Source organism: Scyliorhinus torazame, chromosome 2, assembly GCF_047496885.1.
Source record: "Scyliorhinus torazame isolate Kashiwa2021f chromosome 2, sScyTor2.1, whole genome shotgun sequence".
NCBI lineage: Eukaryota > Metazoa > Chordata > Chondrichthyes > Carcharhiniformes > Scyliorhinidae > Scyliorhinus > Scyliorhinus torazame.
Genome location: NC_092708.1, coordinates 176,944,286 through 176,953,382, shown reverse-complemented (window position 1 = coordinate 176,953,382; position 9,097 = coordinate 176,944,286).

Below are 9,097 nucleotides of genomic sequence, written 5' to 3'. Positions count from 1 at the left end.
TCTCATCCTATTCATGTATTCGCCTCTTAAACGCTGCAATCGTATCTGCTTCTACCATTTCCCCTGGCAGCGTGTCCCAGGCACTCACCATCCTCTGTGTAAAAAATGTGCCTCACATATCTCCTCTAAACTTTGCCCCTCGCACCTTAAACATATGCCATCTAGTAATTGACTTTTCCACCCTGGGAAAAAGCACCTAACTATCCACTCTGGTAAACCTTCGCTGCACTCCCTCCATAGCAAGAACCACCTTCCTCGGATCAGGACACCAAAACGTGACATAATATTCCAGGTGTGGCCTCAACAATGCCCTATACAATTGTAGTAATACATCCCTATTCCTATGCTCAAATCCTCTCGCTATGAACTTTTTGCCTTTTTTACTGCCTGTTGTACCTGTGCATTTACTTTCAGCGACAGATGCACAAAGATTTTGTAAACCTCTACCAGGTTGCCCTTCAATCTCCATTTTTCCCATGTAAACATTCCGAGCTTATCCAACCTCTCCTCAAAGCTAATACCCTCCAGACCAGGCAACATCCTGGTAAACCTCGTCGGTATCCTCTCCACAACATCCACATTTTAATGGTAGTGTGGCAACCAGAATTTCCCAATATTCCAAACGTGGCCGAAAGCCTTGAGCTTCCACGGGCCAATCATTTTAATTTCCTGTCCCAATCCCATTCTGACCTTCCTGTCCCCAGCATCCTACACGGTTTCAACAAAGCATAATGTAAATTTGAGGAATAGCAACTAATCTCTTGATTAGGGGTTTTATAGCTTTCTGAGGCAGACTGAAAATTCTAACAGGATTAGAAAGAGTAGATTCAGAAAGAATGTTCCTGATGATGGGAGAGTCCAGAACTCGGGGTCATAGTTTTAGGATAAGGGATGAACCTTGTAGGATTGAGGTGAGGAGAAATTTTCCCAAGGAGTGGTGAATCTGTAGAATTCACTACCACAGAAAGTAGTCGAGGTGTAATTTCTAGAAGGAATTATATGTAGCTCGTGGGGCTAAATGATTCAAGGGATATGGGGGAAAGGCGGGATCAGGATTTTGAACTTGATGATTAGCCATGATCATAATGAATGGCAGAGCAGGCTCGAAAGGCCGATTTGCCTCCTCCTGCTTCTATTTTCTATGTATGTTTCTTTGTGTACTAACACAAAGTTATAATACAAGTTGCACCTAAAGTTATACAGAGTGAGTATACAATATAAATGTGTAGCAATAGTCAGTATGTAAAATGTGACATTCGAAATATCTCCTTATGTATTTAGTTAATACATATTATTGAAAAATAAAGATCAAAAGAATAGTACTATTACAACTAATCACTTAATGTCACAATGTTTAACCCTACTACAAAGTTAAAGGTAATTGCTTCTTCTATAAACCTATGGAGCGGAATTCTTCGTTTCTGAGACTAAGTGCTGACGCCGACGCAGAATTTGTGAGTTTCACAACAGAAGAACTGGCGCCGAGCCCGGGTTGATTGAACTACTGTGGAGGGGCTAGCACCAGCGGCACATGAAACGCATGAAAAACGGTGCGGGATTAGCCGGGTCTCTGATAGACACTTGGGAGGCTGACAAGCTGCAGTGGCTTATACACATTACAATCCCCACACACACACTCAAGTGTGCTGAAGTGCGCCCATACAGCTGATGGGTCGGCTGGAGCCAGAGGGCACCTGGGGGGATGGCCTGGGGAGACACATAAGAACATAAGAACTAGGAGCAGGAGTAGGCCATCTGGCCCCTCGAGCCTGCTCCACCATTCAATGAGATCATGGCTGATCTTTTGTGGACTCAGCTCCACTTTCCGGCCCGAACACCATAACCCTTAATCCCTTTATTCTTAAAAAAACTATCTATCTTTATCTTAAAAACATTTAATGAAGGAGCCTCTACTGCTTCACTGGGCAAGGAATTCCATAGATTCACAACCCTTTGGGTGAAGAAGTTCCTCCTAAACTCAGTCCTAAATCTACTTCCCCTTATTTTGAGGCTATGCCCCCTAGTTCTGCTGTCACCCGCCAGTGGAAACAACCTGCCCGCATCGATCCTATCTATTCCCTTCATAATCTTATATGTGTCTATAAGATCCCCCCTCATCCTTCTAAATTCCAACGAGTACAGTCGCAGTCTACTCAACCTCTCCTCGTAATCCAACCCCTTCAGCTCTGGGATTAACCTAGTGAATCTCCTCTGCACACCCTCCAGTGCCAGTACGTCCTTTCTCAAGTAAGGAGACCAAAACCGAACACAATACTCCAGGTGTGGCCTCACTAACACCTTATACAATTGCAGCATAACCTCCCTAGTCTTAAACTCCATCCCTCTAGCAATGAAGGACAAAATTCCATTTGCCTTCTTAATCACCTGTTGCACCTGAAAACCAACTTTCTGCGACTCATGCACTAGCACACCCAGGTCTCTCTGCACAGCAGCATGTTTTAATATTTTATCATTTAAATAATAATCCCTTTTGCTGTTATTCCGAACAAAATGGATAACCTCACATTTGTCAACATTGTATTCCATCTGCCAGACCCTAGCCCATTCACTTAGCCTATCCAAATCCCTCTGCAGACTTCCAGTATCCTCTGCACGTTTTGCTTTACCACTTATCTTAGCGTCGTCTGCAAACTTGGACACATTGCCCTTGGTTCCCAACTCCAAATCATCTATGTAAATTGTGAACAGTTGTGGGCCCAACACTGATCCCTGAGGGACACCACTCGCTACTGATTGCCAACCAGAGAAACACCCATTAATCCCCACTCTTTGCTTTCTATTAATTAACCAATCCTCTATCCATGCTACTACTTTCCCCTTAATGCCATGCATTTTTATCTTATGCAACAACCTTTTGTGTGGCACCTTGTCAAAGGCTTTCTGGAAATCCAGATATACCACATCCATTGGCTCCCCGTTATCTACCGCACTGTTAATGTCCTCAAAAAATTCCACTAAATTAGTTAGGCACGACCTGCCCTTTATGAACCCATGCTGCGTCTGTCCAATGGGACAATTTCCATCCAGATGCCTCGCTATTTCTTCCTTGATGATAGATTCCAGCATCTTCCCTACTACCGAAGTTAAGCTCACTGGCCTATAATTACCCACTTTCTGCCTACCTCCTTTATTAAACAGTGGTGTCACGTTTGCTAATTTCCAATCCGCCGGGACCACCCCAGAGTCTAGTGAATTTTGGTAAATTATCACTAGTGCATTTGCAATTTCCCTAGCCATCTCTTTTAGCACTCTGGGATGCATTCCATCAGGGCCAGGAGACTTGTCTACCTTTAGACATAGACATAGAATTTACAGGGCAGAAGGAGGCCATTTGGCCCATCGAGTCTGCACCGGCTCTTGGAAAGAGCACCCTACCAAAGGTCAACACCTCCACCCGATCCCCATAACCCAGTAACCCCACCCAACACTAAGGGCAATTTTGGACACTAAGGGCAATTTATCATGGCCAATCCACCTAACCTGCACATCTTTTGGACTGTGGGAGGAAACCGGAGCACCCGGAGGAAACCCACGCACACACGGGGAGGATGTGCAGACTCCGCACAGACAGTGATCCAAGCCGGAATCGAACCTGGGACCCTGGAGCTGTGAAGCAATTGTGCTATCCACAATGCTACCGTGCTGCCCTTTAGCCCCATTAGCTTGCCCATCACTAACTCCTTGGTGATATCAATCCTCTCAAGGTTCTCACCTGTCATAGCCTCATTTCCATCAGTCACTGGCATGTTATTTGTGACTTCCACTGTGAAGACCGACCCAAAAAACCTGTTCAGTTCCTCAGCCATTTCCTCATCTCCCATTATTAAATCTCCCTTCTCATCCTCTAAAGGACCAATATTTACCTTAGCCACTCTTTTTTGTTTTATGTATTTGTAGAAACTTTTACTATCTATTTTTATATTCTGAGCAAGTTTACTCTCATAATCTATCTTACTCTTCTTTATAGCTTTTTTAGTAGCTTTCTGTTGCCCCCTAAAGATTTCCCAGTCCTCTAGTCTCCCACTGATCTTTGCTACTTTGTATGTTTTTTCCTTCAATTTGATACTCTCCCTTATTTCCTTAGATATCCACGGTCGATTTTCCCTCTTTTTACCGTCCTTCCTTTTTGTTGGTATAAACCTTTGCTGGGCATTGTGAAAAATCACTTGGAAGGTTCTCCACTGTTCCTCAACTGTTTCACCATAAAGTCTTTGCTCCCAGTCTACCTTAGCTAGTTCTTCTCTCATCCCATTGTAATCTCCTTTGTTTAAGCACAAAACACTAGTGCTTGATTTTACCTTCTCACCCTCCATCTGTATTTTAAATTCCACCATATTGTGATCGCTCCTTCCGAGAGGATCCCTAACTATGAGATCCTGAATCAATCCTGTCTCATTACACAGGACCAGATCTAGGACCGCTTGTTCCCTCGTAGGTTCCATTACATACTGTTCAAGGAAACTATCGCGGATACATTCTATAAACTCCTCCTCAAGGCTGCCTTGACCGACCTGGTTCAACCAATCAACATGTAGATTAAAATCCCCCATGATAACTGCTGTACCATTTCTACATGCATCTGTTATTTCTTTGTTTATTGCCTGCCCCACCATAATGTTACTATTTGGTGGCCTATAGATTACTCCTATCAGTGACTTTTTCGCCTTACTATTCCTGATTTCCACCCAAATGGATTCAACCTTATCCTCCATAGCACCGATGTCATCCCTTACTGTTGCCCTGATGTCATCCATAAATAACAGAGCTACACCACCTCCCTTACCATCCACTCTGTCCTTCCGAAAAGTTTGATACCCTCGGATATTTAACTCCCAGTCGTGACTATCCTTTAACCATGTTTCAGTAATGGCCACTAAATCATAGTCATTCACGATGATTTGCGCCATCAACTCATTTACCTTATTCCGAATACTACGAGCATTCAGGTAAAGTACACTTATGTTGGCTTTTTTACCTCTGTTCTTAATCTTAACACCTCGATCAGTAACCTCTCCTAAGTTATATTTCCTCTTAACCTTTCTCCTAATTTTCCTTGTCGTCGAACCCATATCTTCCTGTAACAACCTGCCGCGTCGCTTACCATTAATGTTTTCATTTCCCGTTTTATTTCTTTTAGTATTCTTGGTCCTATTCACTGAGCTCCTCTCAGTCACTGTACCTTGTACTGTCGCCCTTTTTGATTTTTGACTATGGCTTCTCTGCCTTACACTTTCCCCCTTACTGCCTTTTATTTCTGTCCCTGTTTTACTACCGTCCAACTTCCTGCATCGGTTCCCATCCCCCTGCCACATTAGTTTAAACTCTCCCAAACAGCTCTAGCAAACCCCCCCCCTAGGACATCGGTTCCAGTCCTGCCCAGGTGCAGACCGTCCGGTTTGTACTGGTCCCACCTCCCCCAGAATCGGTTCCAATGTCCCAGGAATTTGAATCCCTCCCTCTTGCACCATCTCTCGAGCCACGTATTCATCCTCTCTATCCTGACATTCCTACTCTGACTAGCTCGTGGCACTGGTAGCAATCCTGAGATTACTACCTTTGAGGTCCTACTTTTTAGTTTAACTCCTAGCTCCCTAAATTCAGCTTGTAGGACCTCGTCCCGTTTTTTACCTATATCGTTGGTGCCTATGTGCACCACGACAGCTGGCTGTTCACCCTCCCCCCACAGAATGTCCTGCAGCCGCTCCGAGACATCCTTGACCCTTGCACAAGGGAGGCAACATACCATCCTGGAGTCTCGATTGCGTCCGCAGAACCGCCTGTCTATTCCCCTTACAATTGATCTATTCCCCTTACATATATGATCCGTGGCCCTAACATCATAGTGCGCTGTTAGTGGCATGTGCTGCTGCATGGCTGCCTTGCCACCTGAGACAATGGTGTTCTTTGCCTGTCCATCCTGACCCCACAGCCTACATCCTGGCCAACCCCTGTTACTCCCTCCGGCCCTGGCAGAACCCCCCCTGGCCAGCAGCACAACTGTCAACAAACTATGGCAACGTTGGACACTTTCTGTACCCCCCCCTCTCTCCCTCGGCAGCCACGACGCCATTTCATGATTTTTTAAAGCACAAGTGAACCGCGCCATCGGGAACTCGGCCCATCGGAGGCGGAGCATCGCGGAGGCCCTGGAGAATACCGGGTCAGGCTCGCTAATGAAATGCAAATGGTGTTTACTGTACATGCGTTCTGGACCGCGTTGACACCGCTGTCAAGGCGATGGAGAATTGCGATTTGCCGTCAAATCAGCACCTGCTGCAATTTTAGCATTGCAACCTGTTTGCCGCCCAATTGCGCTTTGCAATTTTGGCGTCAGCCAACGGAGAATCCTGCCCATGAGCTAAACAAATTAAACGAATATCGGTTGTAATAGCTCACTCTCTTGCACCCAGAAATTCCTGCTAGCCTTACTTTTACTGATAACAGATGTGATCTTAACTCATCCATAGTTAGCTTTATTCTTTCCAAAATTCCAAGATGCAGCATTCTGTCAAGTGTAACTAAGAATAGTCACATGGTGCTGAAACTAAAATTCACTCCAAGTTTATTCAGAATCATGTAATAGTATGTTAATTGATTATTACACCAGACTAAAACCATTCATGTTACATCAATTTACCTACAGGGGTAATAGAAAAATACCTTTTTCAAGGGTATAACTTATCGAGGTAATGACATAGCTGGGTCACAGGTGGGAGAGATACCTATTTTGGTTGAAAAGCCGGTGGAAAGACAAACAACTGAGGTGTTGCAAGAAGCATATTCTGAGTTGTTCCGTGATTGTGTGGTGACAAGATCACAAAGCCACAGACTGAGACAGGAGGAAGAGAACTTGAGGAGTACCAATAGGGAGGCTGAAGTTCAGTTATCAGAAACAATCTTTGACCAGATAGTTGATAAAGAACAAGAGCAGGTGGCAGATGAAGTAGATATCTTTAGCTCAGGAAAGTTGGTAGAATTACAGCAGAAAGATTCAGAAATAAACAGTTGTATCAGAAAACTTACACAGAAATATAATCTAAGTGTATACCAGTGTTACTACATTAGAAATGTATTGATGAGAAAGTGGAGACCTTTATTTGTTCTGGCAGGTGAGAAATGGGAAGAAGCTCATCAAGTGGTATTTCTGGAGAGTTATCGAAAGGAGGTTTTGTAGTGCAGCCACCTGGGTTGGCCAACTCCCGATGTAAAATGGAGAACAGCAAAGGCTGCAGGGAAATTCAGCCAACACAGGCAGAAACCAGCAGATGCAAGTTTACTGTGTATTAAACTCTGCAAAAGCCCAGACAGCATCGGTACAAGCAGCCATCTGCATAATAATGTAGCAGCCATTTACATACAAATGAGCGATCCCCGGGAACAATCGCAACATTTGGGACAAACAAAGCTAAGCCAGACTCCCCGGCGCCAACAGGAGCCAACACAAAAGAGGTTAACGGACACCTCAAGACCACCCATCGATCAGGGAACCGCTCCAGTATTGGAGAAATCGAACCAAGCAATTGGAACAAAGTCCAATCACTTGGAACCAGGTACAGGGTCCGCCCCGAAAGTCGGGAAGCCCCATGGGACTATAAAGTTAAGCCCCAAGTTCAAATCGTTCTTCTTGACCGGGTCACTCAGCAACGCGAACCAACCTTGACTATGACCGGTTCAACTGCCGTCGATATCCAGTAAGTCTTAAGTCAATGCTCGCTACGAGATAGGCGCTCCTAGCTACCAATCCGTACCAACTTCGAATCCCGCAGACTCAGAACCCGAACGAAAGGCCATTTGTTCCCCTGACCTGGTGGGCCAGTCCGAAGCTAAGTATAGGCCTGTTAGTCGTAGAAGTAGCTTAGACGTAGAATTTGTGCATGAGTAGCGATTACTGTGCATAATAAATGTGCTTTGATTTGAATCTTATTAATCGGTGTATTGAGTCATTGATCATTACTTGAACTTGAACCTCGTGGCGGTATCATAAAGATACCTGGCGACTCGAGAGCAAAGGTTATAAAACAGAGCCAACTGAACCAACCAAGAGTAAAGCAACATATTACTGCCGACACCCTGACGGGACCCAAACTAGAAGTGGCTTAACCACTCCGGGAGAACCCAAAAACTTGAATTAGAGATCCCATTGGGAACAGAAAACCACAAGTGTTCAAGCAGTTCTGATCAATCCTCATAATTCGGAAGTCTGTTAAATGCATGCGTAACTAACAGGGCTATAAGGTAAACTGATAGATTTTTTTGTTGCGACAAAACTGTCGGGAGTTTGTATTTCGGAAATTAGCGAAAGCCGTACCCGTATTTACAGCACCGCCTTAGCTCTCCTGTTCCAAATTTAAAAGAAGTATTCAGATAAGAAAGATGACAATGCAGGCAATGCAGTGCCTCATGAACCCAGAAGAATTTGCGGTCGCAGCGACCAGCAGCAGTAGAGTAGGACAGTGTCCCGTATGGGAGGAAGAAATCAGGAAGTACCTCAAAGGGAAAGGATGGCCCCTTTGGAGCGAATTCTGTAGCAATGAGGAAACAGGTCCCGGGAGTTTCGGACATACTTGGTGGGAGAACCTGAGCGAGATTCACAAGAAGAGCTGAGGGAAAGCTCGCAAGCCGATGGCAATCGTGTCCTGCTTGGCACAATTGCGAGGCACAGAGGAGGTCGTTAGGACGCTCCGGAAAGAGATAGAAGGCACACATCGAATGAGCAAGGTCGATGTAAGTGAGGTAGAAAGAGAGAACTTAGAGTTAAGGAGGAAGTTAGCAGCAAAATACGGAGAGGTGGATGATGCCAAGTGGGCACACCAGTCTTCTCTGGCGCACCTAAGCAGCTTCCAGTCCCAGTATGAAAAGGCCTATCAGGACACGCAACGTGCAGTCCTGGTACGAGAAGAAACCGAGAAGCAGGTAGAAGCATTAGAGAAACAGTGTAGTGATCTGAAGGCAGCGTTAAGAGCACTCCATGCTGCCACCATGGAGCAAAGACAAAGCTCACTAGACCACGCAAAGTGCCGGAAGTAGATTGCAGAGCTGCAATCGCTGCTTTCAGTCCAAAAAGGATTCCAGGAAA